Source organism: Lagopus leucura, unplaced genomic scaffold, assembly GCF_019238085.1.
Source record: "Lagopus leucura isolate 7727_CA_CO unplaced genomic scaffold, USGS_WTPT01 Super-Scaffold_100021, whole genome shotgun sequence".
Lineage (NCBI taxonomy): Eukaryota > Metazoa > Chordata > Aves > Galliformes > Phasianidae > Lagopus > Lagopus leucura.
Genome location: NW_024962274.1, coordinates 2,084,092 through 2,108,224, shown reverse-complemented (window position 1 = coordinate 2,108,224; position 24,133 = coordinate 2,084,092). Strand labels below are relative to the sequence as shown.

The following is a 24,133-nucleotide window of genomic DNA, read 5'->3' as shown; positions in this document are numbered from 1 at the left end:
TCCAGTACTCAGAGATGGCTTTGAGGCAGACCAATTCCAAGCACACGCAGCCAGCTTGGTGAGAGGCATGAATATAATTTATCCTGCCAGGTAGTGATCTGAAAGGTCTTCCTGATAATCTCTTCCTTTCACTGAGGCTCTGAAAGGCACATACCTTCATTCCAGCCCTCATCAGCTCCTCTCTGCAAGAATTTGGCTCGTTTTCTTGTTTGTTTTGGTTTTGCCTTCTTTTCTCTTTCCTGTTAATTTGCTCATGGAAATTTATGCTGTGGGGGACTGATTCCCTTTTCTTACTGGAAAGATCCTTCATCCACTGCTGCAAAGTGGATGAAGGATCTGACAAAGCTCTTTGACCCTTTATGCAGGTTAAAATGTTTATTTTCCTTTAGTTTCCCTAAGGAACCTCCTTTTATCCTCACACCTTTGGCTTGGGAATTGTCACACTGCTGGTGCCTGCTCTTCTTTAATGCCCAACAGGGCCACTGATTCTGAGCAGAAAGGAGAATAACATCTGGATTAGCACCTTGGTCACACAATTTGACTGGGGGACTGAAGTCCAAGGTGTAATGAGAATATATCACCCGGGTCCTGGAGTCTGCAAGCAGGAGTCACATGCACCGAGGCAGGACAAAAGAGCAAAATACCCCAATGGTCTTCTGAGACTCATTGAGTCTGAGACTTATTGAGCAACTCAAGGGATCTTAGAACAATACTGCCAACAAAGATCCTGTGCATGTTGGTACATCGTTAGAAACCACCGATGCAAAAATGAGGAATTTCTTTTTTTCTTCTAACTAAATTTTCCCCAGTTATTTCTGCTACCTATTCATTGCATCACCTTATTACTCCAGAGCCTTGTCCCTGAAATGAGACCCCTCTGAGATTAGTCACAGTTTTCCCCAGTCACGAATAACCCAGATAAAATAAAGCTACACCTGCAAAGTTTCCTATTTTTCCAGTTTTTCAATAAATTAGTTTACATTTTAATACTAAACCTTGTAGTACCTGCAGTTGTCCCTTCAGACATACTGAAACTAATTTGATTTCTTTTTTTTTTTTTTGGTCCATTGCTCAGTATTTTATCTTTCCTTCTTGCCTACTCAACTTCTGCAAGAACATTTTAAGGCTGACTTTGTCAGAGGATTAAGACTGCTGTAAACAAGTGAGTTATGTCTCCTTTAACTACTGCCTTCCAACAAAGAAAGGGCAATTTACTGTCATTTGTGGAACAAAGTGCTTAAAAATGTGCTCTCATGCCTTTCTTATCTGTGTAAGTGTAAGCCTCGACTGTCTTCTATGATAGAAAATAAAAAGCAGTGAAACAAAATCAGTGAAACTGTCCCCATAGTGGTGGAAATGACTTCTGGAGGTGCACTCATTAGAAAATAAAGACCTAAGTCAATCCTGTACTCAAAAACTAAGCATGAGTGGCTACAACTGGCACTGAAAGGATGCAGCAGAAGAGGAGCAGAACTCCTTTAAGATCACTCTCGCACCTCTGTGCTCTGCTACCCTGCACATTTCTTTTGGAATGATTAATGTCCTCCTTATTTATCCCATATAAGCTAAACTTCCTGTCCCTGCTTACCCTCTGCTTTTACTGTAAGTCAGTGAATCTTGTTACTGCTCTGCTCTCACAAAAAACGTAACAGAAAGAGTCTGGAGTTTCATGGTTGGACTCGATGATCTTTAAGGTCTTTTCCAACCTGAGTGATTCTATGATTCTGCAGAGAGTGGACCGTTTCACACTGCAAAAATGACACAGTGAAGGAGGAAACACTAATTTCAGACTGGGTAAAGGGAGATATTGGGACTATTTTCATTCCTTTCCTACCAGACTCTTCCCTACTTCCATTATTTTTTCTCCTTTTATGTTGGGGAAAAAGTGTCATCTAAAGGAATAATGGTAGTTGGCACAACTCAAAATTCCCCTTTAGCAGCAGGCTTAGGTCGAAATGTCCCACTGAAATGTACTGAGAGCTGACAGCTGACTCCCTTAGGAACTTCCAAGAATCCCATTTCTAGCGAAGATATCCACTACCTTTACAGATGGAAACGTTAAACTGACTCAGCAAAGGAGCTATTACTCTGGAACAGATGTAACAAAGGAACAAAGTGGAGGCACAAGAAATCCCAGCTACCACTTCTAAAGCAGAGGTTTACTATGAGGTTTACCTCATAGTAAGGTGATAGATGCGATGCTGTACAGCCACATCCTCCTCCATACAGCTGTTGTACCTGCCTGACAGTCTTATGCAGGCAATCCAAGTGCCACAGAAATCACTGGCACCCTTTCATGTAGAAATATCTGGAAAAAGGAATTTCTGATCTCCGAGAAATTCCAACATTTTTAAATTTGTTTTTCTTCCAGATATAAATGAGAAGCCAGAATTCCACAAGCCGTGTGGAACAGACCTCTCGGAGAGAAAGGAGGGGAAGAAATGGAGATTAAGAAAATTTATTACAGGGGAGGATGAAAATCCTTTTGATATTTTATTGATAAGCTTCAGCAGGGGCCAAAACAGACCCACGAAGTCTGCAGGTTGTGATTTTGGGAGGAATGCATGAAAAAGAAGAAAACAACTGATGATCTGTGATGGTCAATAGACAGAAGCACTACTATTGATAGGTTATTTTCAAACTACCCCTGGCCATATACTGCAAACAATTCACATATTTTCAACATTTACAGACAACTATAGTGTTCACTAAGGGTCCAGCAAGGCATTTAAATACGGTTTTCAATTTCAGCACATGTAACCCCACTCAAGCATGTACAGCCATCCATTCACTCAGTTGATTTCTTAGACTAGTTCTCATTTATTCCTAATCCAGGAACGTTATTTTTATACCTCACACAACAGTCTACTGATTTCTAAGCAAGTCTCACTCTCAGTTCCAGTCACTGTTGGGTCTGCTATTTCATTCTTTAGCTAAAAACTGCTGATCCTTGGTATCTAAAGTCAGCCCTTTGAAGTCACACCAGTAAAATGGAGTAATATTTCAGTGAAGCTGAACATCCATAGTTTCTTCCAGTACTGGTGAGCATCTGCTTTATTCTCTTTAACATGACCCATGACACCTTGAGATGCTCACAGGAGTAGCAATATGCATGTTTGTGACAACACTGTCTCCCATTTAAAGTCTCTTTTCTAGCACGTGAATATGTTTGAGCTGCTCAAAGGAAACTTAAAATTCCTAAAGTGAGAAAAGTATGCTTTATGCAATGACCTAGAAAAGCAAGACAACAGCGAGAAGACAGTTTGCCACTGATAATATGCATTCTATGTGTTTAGTGATGATTATGACAAACTTTGGATGAAGATGACAGAATGGAGTGCCTGGCCAGAAAAGGGGAAGATTACATTAAGAATCAGTAAATGTGAAATGGCTCCTGGAGGAACAATCTTAAATATTTCTATTCATCTACATGGTAAAGGGTTCTGAGCTGACTGTTACAACTCTGAAATGAGGACTGAGATGGGGTTTGGCAGACACTCATCTTCTAAATGATTGCTTCCAATGTAACAGCTCAGGACCTTCAATTGAAAATGACAGGAAATAGGCTCAGAAAACAGAAAGGAGCTCTCTTCAACCACTGGGTATTTAAACAGTGGAACTCCTCACCATACTCCAAGCCAAAAGCTTACACAGATTCAAAAACAAAGTCACCGAAGGAAAATCCCTCAAAGACTATTAAGTACAAAATATTGTGTCTGGTTCTAAAATCCCTCAGCCACAAACTGTTGGAGGCTGCAAGACTATATGAAGGAAGTGTCAAAAATGCTTGCATACTGGCCACTGTCAGAATGACTACCCTGAGCTAGACAGACAGCTGGTCTGACCTGGTATGACTGCTCTTGAATTTTTATATTGCATTTTTCTGTTTTCTTGTTTTCAGAAATAGCTTAAACATATTAACTGAAATGATTGTAACATTTACATTTACCATATTATGTCTGATGCATGGAAAATTTGGCACAGAAAATTTCAGCCCAAAGCCTTCAAACTCAGTAAATTTATGAACAATCAGACAAAGGTAAATGCTAAATGTTTTCAACTTCAATAAAAGAGATATTTATCAAAGCCTACCTTTAATTCAAAAAATATACTTGGTACATCTCAGCAATGTAGGGTAACATGCAATACAGCGACAATATAATTATCCTAAAGTGAGCTTTGTATACTCAAGAAATTCACAGTTAATCTTAAAGTTCAAAGAAACCCAAATATGCTGAGATACAAAAACACATACATATTATGCATCCAGACATAGTGTGGTAACATTTGCAATGTTTCCCACAGTCTAAAAGACTCTAGTGGTTTTAGAGATATTCTTTGCAGTTAAAATACAGAATACTAGTAAACCTGATAATATTCATCAGTTTGGATGGAATTTCTTGTGTGCACATATATGCTACGTCTTCGAGAGGCCGATGTCTATTAAATTTAACTGCTTCCCTCGTGGACTTAAGTTGAGGGTGGATACTAAACTAATATATTACTATTTATAGTCTGTTTGTAAGTCATTCTTGTTTAGCAGTTGCACCTTTTCCACGTAATTCAGAATAGAAGCCGTCCTTGTTCTCTAGCACAACCTTTACCATAAAAGCATCAGAAGAAAGTAATTAGATTTAACAGGCACTACCCTTTTTAATGGTTTACAAATATCCTGGTGCCAGTCCTATGCTTGGCACACAAGGAAAGGTTAAGCACATTAAACATTTGAAGCTCAACAGAGAGAAATGCTGGAGGGCAGATGATAACTATAGACAAGCCCAGAAGAAATGGAAACACTAATGATGGAACAGGATTGTTTAGGATAACACTTGCAGAATGATACTTTGAAAGCATGGGGAAAACGATGTCGGAAACATTTCTTAATGGGGAGACCTAATAAGCTGTGGAATAATCACCCAAGGGAGATGGAGGAAGCCCTTTTGACTGAGTCATTTCTTTCTGGACTCAGCAATGTGTTAAGAACAGTACAGGGAAAAAATGTACCAGCAGATGGGAAGGCTACCAGGTCTACTGCTCAGAATCCCAATGCATTTTTGTTCTCAGCACTAGCAGTTGTGCTCAAAACAAAACTAAACTAATCAAAACCTTCTCAATTGTGAGTGCTGATTAACTTGCGTAGCATCTTGCATCTCTTTTTTGATTTTAATATATTTATGGCTCTTTCCTAAATTGCATTTCTAGAACAGATGTTTCCCCTTTTGTATTCCTAGATCTGCAGTCACTGCCTTTGTTCATCCAATGCTGGGTGGTGAGAATGGCTGCAGCTTTATTGAAAACCTGTCCTGCCCAGGGTTCTGCCAAGCGTGACTAGTTTAATGTGACAGATTATAAAAGAAGAGTGAAAAAAGAGGAATAACGAGTGCCAGGGAAATATGAGATTCTCCGCACATTTCTGCATTTATTGACCTTTTCTCCTTCGATATACCATTACTTACGCAGATTTATAGCTCAAGATGGCAGGCAAGCTGTCAGGTGTACTATTTAGGTCATTGATGATGTTATGAACTATACTGGAAACTGATTTCATTAAATGGAAGTATGTGATTTGACATTTGATACAGCAAACATCTGACATTTTAATTGGTACTTCTACAATTCCTTGGTAATTATTGAAATCTTGCTAATAGCTTTGTAGGGACTTAAAAATTAAAATAGCTCTGAGAAAATTGCATATTGGGCACCAACAGCATATAGCATCCATACTGGAAAGTCATTGCATGCAAGCACACTTTGGTGTCAGTGTATATAAATCTATAGATCAGTCTGCAGAGAAGCAATGTTTTATCCTGAATTTCCTGAAGCTTCTTTTGGATGGTTTCCTTTCAGCAATCTCCACATCACGTCTTCAGTCATAAATCAGACTGAAGTTGCATTTTATTCTTTAATAAAATACCACCTCTTGGACTTGACCCAAGGAGGAAGCAGCTGGCCAGCAGAACCATGGCTTAACGTGCAGGACACCACTCAGAGCAAAGCTCTACCTGACCAGCTCATAAGCAGTATGATCTGATGCAACTGTCTATAACAACAGAAGCAAGACTCCAGGCTTACATTTCAGAAGCAAAAGCAATACTTCAGTGAAAGCAATGAAGCAGCAGAAGCCTGTACCTGGGTTCTCACTGCATCCACTTTACTTGTTACATTAATAAAAGCAACGTAATTCCAACCTTACACAAGATCTCCACTACAGGAACCTGTTCAATCGTAACATTCAAGATGCTCACTTTCTCTGAATACTTTCAGGTTACAGCAGCTGCCTTTTAAGAAACTCCTCATCGCCTGGTAATGTTTTATTAACACAAGGACTTGGAGGAAAATGATTTTCATGCCTGATCATGACACAAATCCAGCATTCAGTGTCCTGATCTCAACGCAAACAGGGAATAACATCATGAGAATCTATACAGCAAGTTCCACTGATGTTTAGGTAACATAAGTGAGGTCAGGCTGCCCAGTTTATCTCCGTTCTGTCAGCTAGATACAAAGACTTTGGAGGATGCAAGTCATTTACAGTCTTCAAAGAGTTAAAAGCAATGACTGGCACTAGCTCTGCACTGAAGTTTGTGGAACTTTAATCTCCACAGCCTTGAAATGTGTCCTGTTGCCTGAGTTAAGGACGGCCAGAAAAGCCAAATCTAAATTCTAGGACTCCTGTTGCTGATGACAGTTCCATGCAGCTCTTGTTTTCCTCACGCTGCAAGACCTGGCTGGTTTTGGCACATCCTGTCTCACTGCTGCTGAGTGATAAGGAAATATTTCCCTTGAGCCGGAGCACTAAACACCTCCTCTGTGGTTAGAAGAGATGTGGCTTTCCCCACAGCGGGCTGGTGATTAGATTGCACCGTTACCTCCATTTTCCACCTTTGCTGCATTAATTGCTTTCCCTTGTGCCCCTCGCTGAACAAATGAGCTAAGGAAATATTCTGAGAACAGCAAGGATTTTTGAACACAGTGTAACGTGAGCATGCTGACTTTTGGAAAAGGGGTTGGCTCTGCAGAAGCGTGAGAGGAGGAAGTCAGCTATTTGACCCTCAAGCAAGAAATTAATTGCTGTGACTCTGGTTCCCCTTTGCTGTGAATACACTTGGCAAACCACGGCTCATTCCCATCACATAGGGGTCAGTATTTTATTCCAGGTTTATTGTCCTATACTTCACACCAGCTTTGCTGAACTTCATAGAAATACTATCTGCAGGGCAGAATATGTCCCTCTGCCCTTGCTAAAGGGTCAGAGTTTCAAGGGGCAGCAGAAGCTTAACTCCTCTGTGCAGAAAACTGAAGGTGAAAAATCAATCTTGCCTGCACGACATTTGTAAAAGAGCATCACTTCCACCTACGTGGCAGGGGAATAAAGATGGTTTGTTGTATCATACCTATCTGTCAGTCTATGCTTATATATGGCCACAGGTACCTTGGGAAAGATTTAACACCTGAAGTGACGTGCCAGCAAGTACATCATCCTGCCAACACTCCTGTAACAACCAACCTTCGTTAACAGCGTATCAGGAGATTCTGATCACCTCCAGAGGTCAGCACCAAGCTCTCCTGCATATCCTCTAGGCCCAAGGCAGTCCTCCAGCTGCTCCCACACTTTTGTGAAACAAGGTCCAGGTAGAACATTACACACCCTCCATTTTTCTCTGTGCCATCAAAGGAGAATAGTTTCCAAAAATGCATTTGCTGCAGTTTTAAGCAAAATGCAAGATTGGACTGTCACTCATCGTCCCAAATACAGGTCACAGCCCTGCCAGGTCAAAATGGGAAGAACCTCTCCTGTCCCACAGCCTCACAGTCAATGTGAAGTAAGCCTTACACAGTACAGTGAAGTTACCACAGCTTACTACAGTTAGCTAATGTACAGTTATTTCTTGTTTGTGCACCCTTAATTTATAACAGGATGACTTGATTCAGTTTAACCTTCTTTCATTGCAGACTAAGCTAAATTGTTATGTCCCTGCAGCCCCAGGCTCAGGGCACTGGGCAGACAGCATGTGGTGACGTGTTGAATTCTGGAACACAATTGCATGTCTGAACACCTACAGACAGACAATAATACATACAGGATGTGAGTGTTACATTAGAGACGTCGCCCATGTAGCAGAAAGCAAACAGAAAGCCAGGGAAATGTCTGAAACTGGCATTCTGGCTGCCACCTCGTTCATAAGCAGCAAAGGCATGAGTTATGCTTCCTGGTTTACCAGAGCCTGAGCTCCAGAAGTTCCAGGACTGACTCCAGGATGAAAAGGTGATGTGGTGACTTGCCTTTTCTGCCTGGCAAAGGCACAGTACGTTCATACTGATGACGAAGGAGACAAGGCCCCTAAAGAAAGGAAGGAAACACTGCATTCCCTTTCTTTAGGGTAGAAGCAGCCAGTCTGCATGCGTCACTGGGATTCAGAAGAAATAGCACTGCATTCAAGTTAGGCAGCAGTTCTGCTAACTATGGCACCCACAAAACAGAAGAACTGAGCTGCACTTATCTTTTTACGATAGCACATGTGCCTTCCTATGGATAACCCTTCTGCCATATCCACATGTTAGAAATGCAAAAGACCTCTGATTTAAGGTTCCAGCTCCAACTCCAAATGCCACATGACTTTGAATTTGCTCAGATCTTCAGCCAATATGAATCAGCATAGCTCTACTAAAGTTTGACTCATCAGCACTGGGTTTGTTACCTTCAAAGAAAGCCAGTGACAGAAAAAAATACATACTTTTAAAGTCTTTAACAAATATAAATAAATTGTTTGGAAGTGGGTTGCTACATATCTTAGCTGGTGCAAATCCAAACAAATCCATCAGTTTTAACTGATGCTATACAAAGTGGTGCCGTTTTGGGATAAACTGTAATGGTTCCCACTGATCCTTTTATGACACTGTACAGAACAAAAGAAGAATGTTCTGAGATGTAATGATGCTGGGGCTAATATAAAGAAAAAATGAGTCCAAGAATGAATGAATGCTAAAAGCAGTTGAAGGGAGAAGTAAATTGAAAGTTAAAGTCGGAATCTGCTACGATGTGCAAGAAAATTATCCCCATGATTGAAAAAGCCGACAGATTTTCAGTAGTCTAACAATTGTTATAACTTTCTCAAAGTGCAGTTCTGATGGAAAATGACTGTAAGTCCAAATTCTGAAAATGCAAAGTTTTCTGGAATTACTTCAAATACCCTTTTCCTTCCTTTGCCCAGACTTATTTTACATAAAACAGCTTTAAGAATGGAGAAATTTAACCCAGCTCTCACTGTACTTCATTTTCGTACAGCACTCAAAGAAATAACCAAACAAAACCCAAACTATACCTGTGGAAACCTCACAAAAACTATCTGCTTGGATAACAGTAAGAATTTGCTTGCACATTACATAAGGTGAAAAGAAACTGGTGAAGAATTAATAGTCCCTTAAAAATGAAATCATTCATTAAAACTAGCATGAAGAAGCTCCAAATGTAGGTAACATCAGGATAATTTTCTAGGCAGAGTTAAGGCTTCTTTAAGATGGTTTTTGTCTGGATATCATTGAATATTCTAGAAATCTGCCAGAGCCATAAAGAGAAAATATAACTTACAATATCAGAGAATTATCATTCTCTATGTCGCCTTCCAGCAGTCAAAGGGCTGTGATTTTATTAGAACACTGCTGTTGTCAGACCACAGAGTAATATGCTGACATTTTGAGCTCCACTTAAACCCAACATATATTTTTAAAACTGCATTTACGTTCCATCATAAACTGACAATGGACAAAACTACTGCCACCATGACTGCAACTGAACTTAAAATGGAAAAGACTCTACTGAGAGTAGCATCAACAATGGGGGGGCTTTGCAACAGTGCCAGACTCTTGATTCTGAGCATAACTCTCTCAAACTGCAAAGCAAGTTGCCAGTAGGGCTTGTGGAAGATTCAGCTTTTTAACCATTCACCATTTGCAGGGACTAATGAATTTTCTAATTACAGGAAGAGGATAGACAACATCAGGGATTGTAGTGGAGTTCAGCCCTTGTTCAGATTCTTTGTCAAAAAAAGGAAGCTCATGCTGCACATAGTAAGGATAGTCAGACAATCTGTTGGCCGTGTACAGCAGTTGTCCTGCTCTGGCAGCCTATTTTTTGTTGTTAATGATCTAGCTCATCTGCCACGTCTACAGCCACCAGAGCAATTTGGTGGCATGGACCCAAAAGGAGCTCAGATAGTGAGAATAAGGAAAAAAAAAAAAAAAGGGGCAAAAAATGGTAGAAATGAGGTTGTGCAAGTCTGAGGTGACTTTGTATTTCCAGTACTGAGCAACCATGGAGATATTTTTCTTCACCACATATTTCAGGGTGCCCTCTACATTCCCCCTCACCCATGGATTTCAAGGTATAAACTCTTGATGATATTATTTATTCAACCTGTATTAAAAGTATGAAAACTAAGCCAGTAATCACACTCATTTTCCTACATTCTCTACAGGTACATACAAGAAGAATTGTTTGACGCCCAAAGCAGTCTGAGCAGTTACACACACTCATCTGGGGGAAACCTGCAGTTCAGTCCAATACAAGTCCTCTCTCCCTACTTTTGCATGAATTCTAACATACGTGAACTCCTGGGACAAAAACTGTCTTCAGGCTGTATAACTGTGCAACAAGATCTTGACTGAAAAGCAGAGTAATGGGACAACACAGCAACTCCAGTCAAACAGTGAATGCTTGCTTAGATGCTCAAGCCAGGGTAACAATTGTGAATACAATAATAGAGATCTAATCATCTCTAATGCTCCCAAGTGCCTTCTTGCTTAGTCATTCATCCTTAATGTTTCTAATATGTTCCAAATGTTCCTAATGTGTACACGTTCCTCATAGAGACATAAAAATAATAAAAATGTGGTCAGTTTTATCATATGCAGAAAGAAACATCACCACAAACTCAGAAGAGGGCTGAAAACCAGATCCAAGTACTATTTCTAAGGAATTCTGAGGTGCTCTCAGGATTGCTGTCACTCCTATGGATATTTTTGATATCCATATTTCAGTAGCCCCAACAATTTAATTCAGGGAACAGGATTGCTCTAGACAACGTGTACACACTCTTTACAAAGCAAGATAGTCCCTGGACATCAATCTTATCCTCTTGGCAGAGTATTTACTGTTACTAATTGCTTTACTGCTTTACCTGCCAAATGAGACAATCATGCTGCCCATCACAAGGCCAGACAGATGAGAAGAACAATGCTTTAAAAAAATATATATATCTTACAGCATAAGCCCATAAAAGGAAGCAACTCCAAGAGGGACAAAAGAGCTATACATCAAATTCATGACTTAACAGAATAACAAATAGGACACAGGAATAAATGTAATGCATTCCAAAAAAACCAATCTAATACTTCAAAAAAAGAGCAATATCCTCTTCACAGCTCACTGGTACTCCCTGAGGAATTTTGGAAAACATTCTATGAAGACATACTTTGGCTGATAATATCATAGGGCTGCTGGGATTTGATGTTTTCATTCTTTTTTTTTTTTTTTCTCTGGTTTCTTGATGTTTTGATTTGTGAGAATGAACACTTGTCTCAAAAACAGGAACTTGGTCACTGAGGAATCTGTTTATTTCAGGCTCTTTTTCCTAACTTGGTATCAGTTGGAATTGCTCGCTGCTCTTGGTATTTTAGGGGCCTAATTTTAGACCCCGGTTTTTCAGATGTTGGACAGAGGCCCCACTCAGCATCTCTATATAGAAAAAGCATATTGGGAGATTTGCTTCTATCTCTGGTGAGGATTCAAAGCTTTTGAAGACATTTTTTTCCTCTAAGTTCAAATAGCTCTCGATCTGCCATCCCACTTGTGACACCAGCTAACTTGTGAAATGACAGTTATGTGACAGATCTACAAGACTTGAGTACCTGCAAGGGTCATGAGATGGAATTTGGCCCTGACCTCACTTCACTTGAGGCACTTTTAAGTGAAGGAGTGCCTCTGGTTAACTGCAGTAACCTGGCATCTACAAGCACAGAAGGTGGGATATTCCATCACAGTCAGGACACAGCATCCTAGCATCCACCTGACAGAAAGAAGAAAGAGCCAGCAAAACAAAGAAAAGACAGGAGATCAATTACCTTCTTACAGGCTTGACACCAAGTCCACAGGAATTCTCTGCATCCTGACTTATCCCCATGCCACCCTGATCTGAGCATAACAAGGAGTTTCCCAAGGATGAGCTTGACAGAAAGCAGTCTGCTTTTGACAGGAAGAAAACTCTTCCATTATAAGCAGATATCATCCCAGGTATGAGAGGCAAGTGTCAGGAAAAAGACACTGGGGCTGGCTGGTTTCTTGTCCAAAAGGCAGTTCTTTAAAGAACTGTATCTCCCCAGGGTTCTGATATTCTGCAAAAGGGAAGTCTCTACTGCTTCATCCTTCCCACTTTGACAAGCTACAAAGCTGGCCACTGCCCCAGAGCATGGCTATGATTTCTCCACTCATCCAAACACAAGTTTTAAATCCTCTTGAGGCAGTTTCTGACTCTTCAGACGTTCCTCATGCCCCACCAGCAATCCTTATTGGGAACTGGGCTTGGTTTGTGTCTGCCACACAAAAGCTGAGAGCTGCTGATAAGCATATAATTTCTTCACACAGGCAAAGAAAAAAGAGATTTGGAGTACTACTGTGCTTTATCTGATTTACCTACTGCATGTGCTTTGCATTGTTGCTACATCCATTATGTCTCTTAGATACCATATATCAGTTGTTTATATACCATAGTTACCTTTTTCTCCCCAAAAGTGAGTGACACGTGGACCACTGGTAACTAACAAGTGCTGGGAAGGAAAACACTGAAGGCCCCACTTACAACCAGAGGAGAAGGGGTGGTAGAGAGAATTATTTGCACAGAATTCAGGTTGGGTTTTCAAACCAGTATTTATGGGTTTGGAAAGAGCCAAGAACAAAAACTTTGAAATGATTATTAGGGGTTTTATGGAAACTAGATGAATGGATGGTTTCAATGGGAAACCAAATAAATATTAAAAAAAGATAATTTAGGACTGGCAGAGAACCTTAGGATCTTGCAATAATAAAGATAGGGAAAAAAAAAAAAAAAGAAAATAGAGCTTCTGAAAAACAACACAAAGCCTATGGAGCCCAGAACTAATCCATGTGTCTTAACAGTAAACATGCTGTATTTGGATCAAGGGATAACAATTGTTACAGTTACTGCCTTTTTATTAATGATTATTATTAACACAAACTATGCTGTACTGTGCATTGCACTCTAACCACAGCAACACAGTCAGATTAACCATCCAGTAAGCACAAAGAGGGCATTTCAGAGAAGAGCCAGAATCACCCAAAAATAACACAAAGTTATATGCACTGAGTAGCTTCTCTCACTTTATCTAGTAAGCCATGCACATGCTTTTGAGTCCTTAGATGGTCACAGCAGTGCCTGAACTAACCACAGCAGTATCCCCACAACACAGCAATGTCCCTGCAATGGTGACCCCGAGTTAGTGGGAGCTATATCTGTGGAATTTCTTCAGCTGGGCACCTCAAAACCAACCTGCAGTCCATAGGGGAAATTGAAAATTCTTCGCCCACCTTCCTTTTCTGAAAAAAAATCAGGACACATTCAAAGTAGTGACTGTGGCTCCTTTGTACCCGAACACCTATAGTATAAATGATTCAGTGGTCTTTTACAAACACAACTGCTGGGAATGAGCACAGCAAGCCAAGGATACAGGCAGAAGCTGATATAGTTTTTTGCTAGCAAAATTGCACCTGTAGTTGAGTTTCAAAAGCCCTTTACAAAACCAGCACAGCAGGTTTAAGGTAAGCTGTACTAAGTAATTTAGTTACTTTTTATTTAATAGCCCTAAGGTAAGAGTGATAATCTATTGCACACCGCAACAAATAAGGGAAACTGAGGCCAAAAGCAGTGAAGAAATCAGCCAAAGATTGGAAAATGCAAGACTCGATCCAGAACTTCTGACTCAGGTATCTGTGGTCATTTGACTAACACTCCCTTCCAGTGAGCCAATCCTGATTCTGGTCCCATTGCAGCTAATGGTAAAACTTCCATATATGAGAATGAAGATTTGAGACTTCAGGCTGTCATCTGCACTTTACAGTCTTTTAACTTTTTACATAGGGCAAGTATTTTATTCCGTTCTGTGGTTCAGCCATCTGGATATTACTGTGTATATGTAAAGTACAGTTAGAAAAATAAATGGACTAATCCTGACCATTTGGTAGGATGCTAACTGACAAGCACTCTGTATGCCAGGGTTCCTGGTATGCATTTTCACCTTACCTACTCTGAGGCTGATCCAAACACCTACAGCAATGCTGTGTGTTGAGGGTGAGATTTACCTTACTGGAAAAGAGCATGTAGCTCCTCTGCAGGAAGGGTTACAGCTATTTGCTGAGCAGTGTTTCCAGAGAACATGACTGCAGCTTTGGCTCTCCCTGAAACAGGGAGCTGGTAAGTGGAGAACTCAGACTACAATTGTGTCCCCCAAGTCCCAGCATCACTCCGGACTTTGTCAGACATTATAATCCATTAGGCTTTTCTAAACTCTCAACACGTGACTAACTTTGCTATCATCATCGAAAAGAAAGGAGCATAAAAGTAAAAGACAAAAGAACTGAAGGTCTAGTGTAGTTTCGACATCACCTGCAACGAGGAAAAGAAAAAGGGACTGTGTATTTGCTAAGATTTGCCTCTTCTCCAGTCTCCTACACTGCTAGCACAGAAACACCGATGGTTCAGCCAGGGGTTAGCTGAAAAAATACTCAACTCTGCTTTATTCCAGCATATACAACAGTGAGCACCACCACCCGGCCATGGAACATGAAGACAATGAGTTTATTGCATATCCTGTCAAGGGTGAGGATCAGCATCCATTGTAATAAACCTGCAAATAACCTGAAGCTCACTACTGAAGCTTTCCTTCTGGTAGTACAAACTTTCATTACCTTTTCCTTCATTCCTTTAAGAAGGCTGTGAAAATTCACCTTAATTTTGAACTATGGAAGGATGAATAAGGTATAAGACTTCATCTAGTGATAAGGAAGCAGTATTTTTGGCAGTCTGTTTGGCAGTCCTGCACCTCCCAGACAAAAAGGGATGTATCTGCTACTTGCTTGGACAGCCCATCCTGGGCACCTTTTAGAAAACCCAAAGGTGAGGGCAAATTGAACAAATCTGGAAAGGAACACAAAGCAGAGGCAAGACTGATTTGACTGTAAAGGATGCCAACAACACTGAAAAGGGATCAGCTCTCTACTGCAACCAAAACTTAAACAGTGACGGTTTCAGTAACTGAACAGTTCAGACTTGAACAAAACAGGGCGCATATGTGCAAATACACTCACACAACACTAACCTCCAAATACTCCCAAACCCAAATGACATCAAGATTTTATTTAATTATTGTATTTTAAAACCCTTGATTTTCTTGTGGTGGGGGCCTCAGAACCATTGGAGACCTTGGGGGGTGGAGGGGTGCCAAAGGCAGTTGAGGCCTGGGAATATTTGCCAGCTGGACTATGAGATTTATTTTTGGTTCTTAATTTTTTTTCCTGTTCTTGCAGATTCTGTGTTCTGGCTCACTGGGACCTGTAAATGCTCAGCTTTACAAACTGCAGACCTGGACAGTGCTGGGGTGTCATTCCCTAAAGCTGAGAGGGCTACTCATGCAAAAGGGAGTAGCAGTTTTAATATATCAGGAAGCCTGCCTTTTCACAAACTGCACTCAATAGCCATAATTCTTATTGAACTTTGAAGACCCAATTTTGCTCTTATTTACACTTCTTCAGCTTTAACAGCTACCGCAAAGTTATACCAGGGATACAGAGCTTGGAATCTGGGATTCATTTCCTATTATAAAGAAAGAGAAAAAACACACTGTGAATCCAGCCATCTTGCAGACTGAAATTTTGTTCTGCATTTTTCCTTTCAATGCCACAGTCTCCTCTGCTCTTTCTGCCTACTTCCAATTTTCAGACAAACTGCTGAGATGCTGAAATTCAAACTACGTGAATGCATACCATATAAGACAATCAGAAGGACTATTGGTTCAATATCTTTCTATCTGTCCTTCATGCATCAAAGCAAGATCCTCTGGTTGCCTGACACAGCAAGGATGACTGGAATTCTGCCAAGAAGTGGTAAGTGCCACAGAAGCCTGTCCCTGAGGTTTCTGCCCATGAAGATGTATGAGAGTGTCCTGAAGTCAATCCTCAGCTAAAGAGAAGCACAGAGCATGGAGAAGCCTCCATCACAAACGGCCGAAAATTCAGTTTGATGTAAAAGACACTGATCTTTTTCACCTGCGAAGAGGCAACCATGTCTCCCAGCTGCATAAAGGAAAAGGAGTTAGGAAAGCATTTTGGATCACACAAGCCTTCACCACGAGGAAAGGCAGAGTAGAAGATCCTTTTAAGTAATAATTATGAGGCACTGTCAGAGGCTTGAAAGGAATGCCAAGAGCAGGAAGAGGACACTAAGGATGCTAATAGACAGTAGTCATAGGTAAGTCTGGGAGAAATTGAGACTGAAGGTGAGGAACTACTAAAGGGAAAAACACATAATCTCATTAGCATGAGTCACTTCAAAAGGGACTGAAAGCAAACTCATAGCTCTTGCCGCTCTCAGAACAAGACACTACATACTATATGTGGACAGCCTGAAAATTCCTCCCTTCAGCAGCTCTTGCAGAAGACTACATGAACCCACTTTGTAATTTTTTACCTGTTTCTTAACTCTTTTATCTTTTCCTCATGAGTCAGCTCCTGCAATACCTGAAGCAAAACAGATCCACAGCTCTGATACAAGAGAACTTGTTCCTTTTTATCAGTATCAGTTTTATCAGTATCTTCAGTAGCTCAAAACCAGATAGGTTTTTCACAATCCTGCTAGAGAGCAAACAGGTAAAGGCTTACGGGAAAGTAAATTCTAGATGAGAACTACACAAAGTATTTACATCTTTATCCCCTTTGTCCTCACTGCATTTTCAGATCTATTTAACTGGACACAGTAAGCAAAACACCACTTGAAATCCATGATCCTCTCTTGAGACTTTATCTTTTTCTTCAGCCTAGTGAAAATGTTCTTCCTTACGGCTTACTGACAGCACCCTTGCTACCACTTCAGTCACTCCTTCCAGAAAGAACAAAACCTATCATCTGGAGGCACCACAAACATCAAATGAGGAACAGCTTGCACAAAAGCAGAAGCACGCTACGAATGTGCTGTCCAAATTATTTGGCAAGTAGTAAGTATACTAGAAAAGAACAGATAAATGAGGGGAAAAAAATAGAGAAGTTATTTCCTTACAAACGTTATTCTTAACAAGTATCTTGACTCATTTTCCTGAGAATAATTTGTCTGGAACATGGTACTGAGATTCTTTAGAACTTTTCCTTTGAACTGTTCTTCACGTACAACTTTTGTCAGAATTTAATTTGTTTTACTGGAACAGAGGACAGGAATTGCACTCACCCACTGCGCAAGCAAGCAGCAAACTTCTTGTTTGCTCACTGTTCATCTTTTGTGCTCCCCCTCTGTTTTAGACTTCTTCACTGTAACATACTTCTGTCCACATAAAAATCCTAAACAGCAACCACAGGGTAAGACCCAAAATGCCCAAAACAAGGATAATTAGGGCACATAAAAAACACATAGCAGAAGTTGCTCTCTTACCACTGAATACAAGAAAAACTCCAAACAAGGCCCTTCCCCTCCTCTTATACTCTAATTCATCCCACTATATATTCTTTCTGTACACAGTTTGATTTTCACAAGTTTTTAGCTTATCTGTCTGGGTCACACATCTGAGGATGACACCCATAATCTGTACTGTATGCCTTCTCACAGCAAAGCTCCTAATGGCAAAGTTAGTTAAGCACATGAGCTGCATTTGGATATGCAGGCTCAACCAGTAGCCAATATACCCCATGTGCTGCCATTGCTTAGAAAGAAGATTTCCCTGCCATCTTCTGAGTCTCTTTCTTTTCCTCCCCTGAGATCTGATGTCAGACAAAGGGAGATTAGAGCTTTTCTCTATACTACTGGGTCAGTTTCATTCCGTCACATTAATGGGAATTGCAGGTGCACTTCAGCCCAAACGTTAACTTCTTCAAACAGCAGAGAAAAAGCTACATGCACTTGGGGAGGAAGAATATACGTCTGTCTGTACAATCTCAGCTTTCGAGGGGAAATGTGCAGCGGAAAAAAAGAAGGAATGATAGGGGAAATTAAATTAAAATGCAAGAAAAGGAATATTAGTAACAGAAGGGAACTTCTACCTGTGGTGATGGCCAAAATGCTTTCAAGATGCTCAGAGAGAATTCACGTGGTTGCAGGAAGCCCAACAGACTATCCAGATATGATGATGATTCGGAGGGTTCTGGAGAAATTGCTCTATTTCTACAGCCTCAGAGAACCTAGCTGCTGAGTCCAGCTCTCACCTTGGTGACTCTCTTGTCCCTTGCTTCTCTGGGTTAGCAGGAGCTCACCACAAAGCCAGGCAGGACAGCCCTACAGGCATTCCTGCAGTATCTCAGCTCCCTGCCAAATGGTCTGGTACGTGTTCAAAGGCACAGCGAATGAAGCAGAGCAGCACTCTGAACAACACAACTTCTTGATACACAATGCACTGTCACAACTGTATTCAGGTACGATTTTCCTAGATATTGCATAACGAGAACACAGGACGTTGTTTCCACTTACAGCTCAAGATGTTTGCTTGGATCTACAGAACTGACCTCCTCAAGCCCAGTCAAACCTGCAATAGCCTCTCAGAGGATGGTTACTGTGTACAGGCTGTCATTTCCAGAGCAGGCTGCCTGGGAACTGCACATTTCCCATTTCTGTCCTCCTCATCCTTTCCTTGCCTCATCCTGGATGTCTGACTTCCCTCTTTGGCCACAGCAGTGTTATTTATCATAGCACTACAGAGAACACAAGACAGCAAGACCTGACTTGTTAGCCACCTTTTGGCACTAAGAGAATTATTAATCATCAATGACTTACACCACAGGGATCTCAAAAATGCTTACCCCTGGAATGATGCTGTTCTATGCCTTCTCAGAGTCTTACCTTTACCTGGTTTCCAACCCAACCCTTCCATCTCAACCTCTTCATCACAGGGTCAGTCTTGTCACCCAGCCTGCTCTGTTCTTTGCCTATTTGGTCTCTCAAAAACCTTTATTAGATCACATAGAAAGAGCTAATCACTGCTGCTTAGCGTAAGCAGTGCACCCAATCAAGATCACTTCTCCCTCTACTCCTAGACTCCCCTTTTGAGATGTCTTCCTTCACTGTCCTTTCCTTTTTCACTGATTCCTTGTCCCAAAGAGTTCCAGTCTGCAGTCAGATCACTTTAAAAATGGGAAACTGCTTTAAAAATAAATAAATAACAACCACATATAAATGACAGAATAAAACTTCCTGCCCCATTTCTTCCTTTAAGTTCATGGAGGTTGCAGGGTTTCTGATATGAACAACAGTCCTTTGAGTAAAACTTGGCAGGTTTCACACCACTCATTTCTCTTAGGCCAGTGCAGGACTGTGTGACATTAACAGCTTCCAGCCACACTATCGACAGGAGGAAAATAATTCCTTCTGTTAGCAATGACCTTCTAGCTAGCATGCTTGCAAAGCATATTAAGTACTAACAGTCCTTCTTTACAACATTGATTTTCCCAAATCATTGTCAGGATTTCTGGTAATAGGTTCATTAGTCTCACAACAAAAAGATGACATAGGTATCTGCTCAGAAGTAACCATCAGGAACTGTAAAGATCTCAAGGACATGAGAATGGTGTGATTTAAACAGTAGAAGACTGACTTGGTGCATGAGTTGTACTGCACGGCATTGCTCTCCTCTCTGTGCTGTTATAAGCTGGGTCATAGTCAGGCTCACTCCAATCAGACATAACTGACCAGACCCCAGACTAATCATGGACACTTCCCATCTTTGGGCTGTGTCCAAAGATCTTGAAGTTTCATCACTTAGCTGTGCACAGTTCATTTCACTCCATTCTGTTTACCTTCACTCAGTGCACCCATTGAAGCTCAGTTACTTTTATTTACTTACTTATTTACTATTTACTTACTCATTTATTATTTACTTATTTATTTATATACTTTTTATTCTCCACACTCATATCTATTGATCAGTACTGTCTTTAGCAATACTTATCTAGTATGTTGAGAGAATGTCCACATGAGGTTACACTGTCCCACAGTAGATGACCCTGAACCTGGAATAACATATTAGTGCTCTGTTCCGCATGCTGCTGAAAGACACAGAAAATGAGCCCACTGTGTAATTAGGCTCATGCAGCAGAGCTAAAGCTCCATTCAATATAGTGCTGTGCAATACAGCTACAGCAGTTTGTTCAGAACTAGCTCTAACTACTGTTACTGTACTCTGTGTAATGCATATTTCCCCGCAAAGAAGTTTGGTAGTTTTCTGCAGTACTCTGAGTAATTACCATAAAACAGACAAAGATGACTGAAAACTCGCCAGTCTTTGCATTACCTACAGCTACTATTTGACCATGTTTGTAAACTTTGTCATTCACATAACTGAGTGTCATTCGTCCAACTGAGGTCTCAACAGCACAGAGTACAGGGGTAGGATTACCTCCCTCACCCTGCTGATCATGTTTTTATCATGCAGCCCAGGATCCAAGCACATTGCTGGCTCAGCCTATCATCCACCAGTACCCCAAGACCTTTTCAAGAAGGCTGCGCTCTACCATTACATCCTCCAACCTGTACAGATAACGGAGGGTTGGCACAACCCACATGCAAGACCTTACACTTGGATTTGTTGAACCTCGTGATGTTTTCACCCAGACCCACTGCTCAAGCCTGTCCAGGTCTCTCAGAATGGCATCCCAACCCTCAGTTGCGTGGCTGCACCACACAGCAAACTTGTTGATCCCACTGTCAATGGCATTGATGAAGATGTTAAAGAACACTGGCTCCAGGACGGACCCCTGAAGGACACCACCTGTCACTGATCCCCATCCAGACATCGAGGCACTGACAACAACTCTCTGGGTATGACCTCACAACTAGTTCCTCCTCCAAACAGTCCACCCACCAAATCCACATATTTCCAATTTGGACAAAACAATATCATGGGAACCATGTCAAAGGCCTTACTGAAGTCCAAATAGATGATATCAGGGGCTCTTTCCTTGTTCACTGTCACAGTTATGCCATAATAAAAAGCAACAAAGTTGGTCAGGCAGGACCTACCCCTGGTGAAACCATACTAGTTATCCCATTGCCTAATTGTCTAATACTTGGAACTTGTATGGCACCAACCACATCTAGACATGCTTTATTTCTTGCATATCAATGTTTCGTTCCCCTGTATCTATGTCCTTCTGGAATGTGTGGTTTCAGAAGTATTGGTTCCACCCCCCCCCACTCCCCATTTCTCTTACATGATAGCATAAAACAGAAATCACAACAAACTGCATGGTTTATCTCAAAATCCACAAGAGCTAGGAGTACATCTAAAGTAAAAGATCCCAAGTTCAAGAGATTCAGTAATAGTGAGACCATTTGTGCTGTTCTCTTCTCACGGTCATCTTTAATATTTTGCTGATACTACACCTGCAGGCTGAAGTGATGGGCCTCATGATCAGAGAGAAGCCGTTTTAACATTCTTGTGCAATCTTTTCTGGCTTGGTAATTCTGTTTATAGTATCACTAAGGAAACTAAACTTGAGATCGGTGATCTTTATTCAACATGTGCCTTCCACAGATGTGATCTCAGCTAACACATATCACTTCACTCTGGGTCATTCTTTCCTATTCAAATACCCACATAACCAAGTTAAACTGGAAGTAAACAGCTATCACTGTCACTCTGATTAGCTTTTTATTCCCAGTATATAATAAGCCATAGTTACCTCTAAAGGCAGGCTGCCAAGCTTTGGAACTATAGTACATGTGATGCTAAGAAGTACGTGTTGTGTGTTTTCTCTCAAGATAACAAGTCACACTTAGCTCTCACTGCAACATCTCCCAGCACTTTATAACAGTGGGATGTAAATACCTGTGGGAAACAAAGGCAGAGGAACATGATGCAACTCACCTACAGTCATGCACCTGGTCTGGAACAGTCACCAAAGATCAGGTCAGAGCTTCTGAGTCTCAATCCAATGCTTTCTTCAGGTGAAACTGCAAGTGAACCATAACAGGTAAGACAGAATTCATCACGGATTCTGCTTTAAACCCTTCTTCCCCTCCTTCACTTGGTAATGAAAAACAACATTCAGGTGTATTCCTTTATCAGAACATCAGTATTTCCTCTAATTGCTGCTTTAATTGCTTAAAAATACAGTAGCTTTCAAAAGTATCATTCACTTAAACAGCTGACAGCATCCGACTTGTTTCTGCTGAGGACAACACCAGATTTTTCTTCTTCAGCAGGTCTGGCTGATACTTGCATCACTTATCACATACTGCAGCCAAACAAGTACATCAAATTTGTGTCCTTCCATGGTTCTCAGGAGGCATACAACCATTTTCGCAACACTGATGTTGACTACATCCTCTCAGTTACTTCTGGTTTTCTTGTGAGTTGACAGCACTCTGACACTTTCAGGCAGTATTAAATACCTCCCAGAATTGGGCCAGTAGTCAGGGCACAGATTCAGCACATGATAAATATTAAGTGCAGTATCTCTTTGTTACCAGAGCAACTTGAAAAACACAGTGAAAACAGTCCATACCCCTGCAGAATTCCTGAGGATAAACAGACAAATGCTTTTGAAATATTGAAACAAATATAATGATGCTCCTGAATTGCAAATAAATTCTACTTTGTGCAGACATGACTGTCAGAAAGCCAGATGTTGTCTATTGATATTGAAACTTCCTATAATCCCCCTAATATCCATTGATTAACATACAGGGAACTGATTGCACCAAAGCTTAAAGGAAGAACGGTTTGGGGAAGTACTGATTTTATTTTACAAAATATTCTTTATAAAGCTTTTGCTTTTTTTAAAAATAGGTATATCTATTTACTTCTTTGCATTGTGTAGTAGAGACCTTACCCTACCATCTTAGTGTACTGGATTCAATAAACATAAAAGAAAGAACTTCGTTTGTGAGCTTTGGCTCAAGGGTCCAGATAAGACCATAGCTACTCCAAAGGAGTCAGTTAATCAGTTCCAAGCAATATCAAAGGAGGATCAAAGAAGGCAGTCTGATACCTCTTCAGCTGCACTCTCCCTGATCTAGACTTAAGGGGCACTGCTCACAGTGGAAGATAGGAATCTAGCAGTCCCTGCATTCAGATGAGCTATTACAGACTTGCATAACATCTAGAGGCTTTCTGGTGTTGATATCTGTTTTCTCTGTTATTACAATATACTCCAGGAATACTTGCCTGTGGTCAGAATCAAAGTGACCACACATAATACTCTCCTTGGAGCAATACCCTCATTGGCCTAGCTGCACTGCAGGCTTCTCTTGCTGTCTACACCCAGTTATGAGCCCAGGTTATTGTAGCACCATGGAAAACACAGTGATGATAGCATAGTAGCAAAGTCATAGACTGCAACAAGTAAGGATAAGCTCAAATGCAACAGCTGTTGACATAGAAATGGAGAAAAGAATCTGCCTACCCTCAGAAGGCCTCAGGTACACAGGGATCTCTAATGAGATCCCCTTATCTCCATTGCCAACCCTAAAATGAGGGCTAGGAAGGGATGGATTCTGGCTCTGCCCCTTCCAATCACTCAGGTACATTGCATGCACCTGAGCTCCCCTGGGCTGGCCTTGCCTTCCCACCTGGTGCTCAATCACTGCTTCAAGCCATGACTTACATTTCTGCTACAGTTATTTTCTGGATCCATTTATAGCAATAATGAATACAGTCTCCAGAGACTATGTCACTTTTTTTTCATCACTGAGGTGGGAGCACATTCAGTTAGAAATAAAATTGAGCTGAACCATCATCCAAAACTTGAGTCAAAGCTTTGGGAGTTTGTAAACTGTTCATTAAAATTTTCTTCCCCAATGGCTAAAATTGCTGTTTGCATTTCACTGACTTCAGCTATTGTTGTTATTAAAGGTAGAGAATACTACTCCAA

At 40.9% G+C, this 24,133-nt stretch overlaps 1 protein-coding gene across 1 annotated transcript in view; it reads right to left on the bottom strand.

The window, feature by feature from the left end:
- The window catches only part of OSTN (osteocrin), a 48,790-nt gene extending 26,579 nt beyond the window's left edge, over window positions 1-22,211 (bottom strand). Inside the window, exon 1 of the mRNA XM_042878600.1 lies at window positions 22,126-22,211. The gene's annotated coding sequence lies outside the window, so the exon portion shown is untranslated. The remainder of the gene's footprint in view (window positions 1-22,125) is intronic.
- Window positions 22,212-24,133: the final 1,922 nt, after the last annotated feature.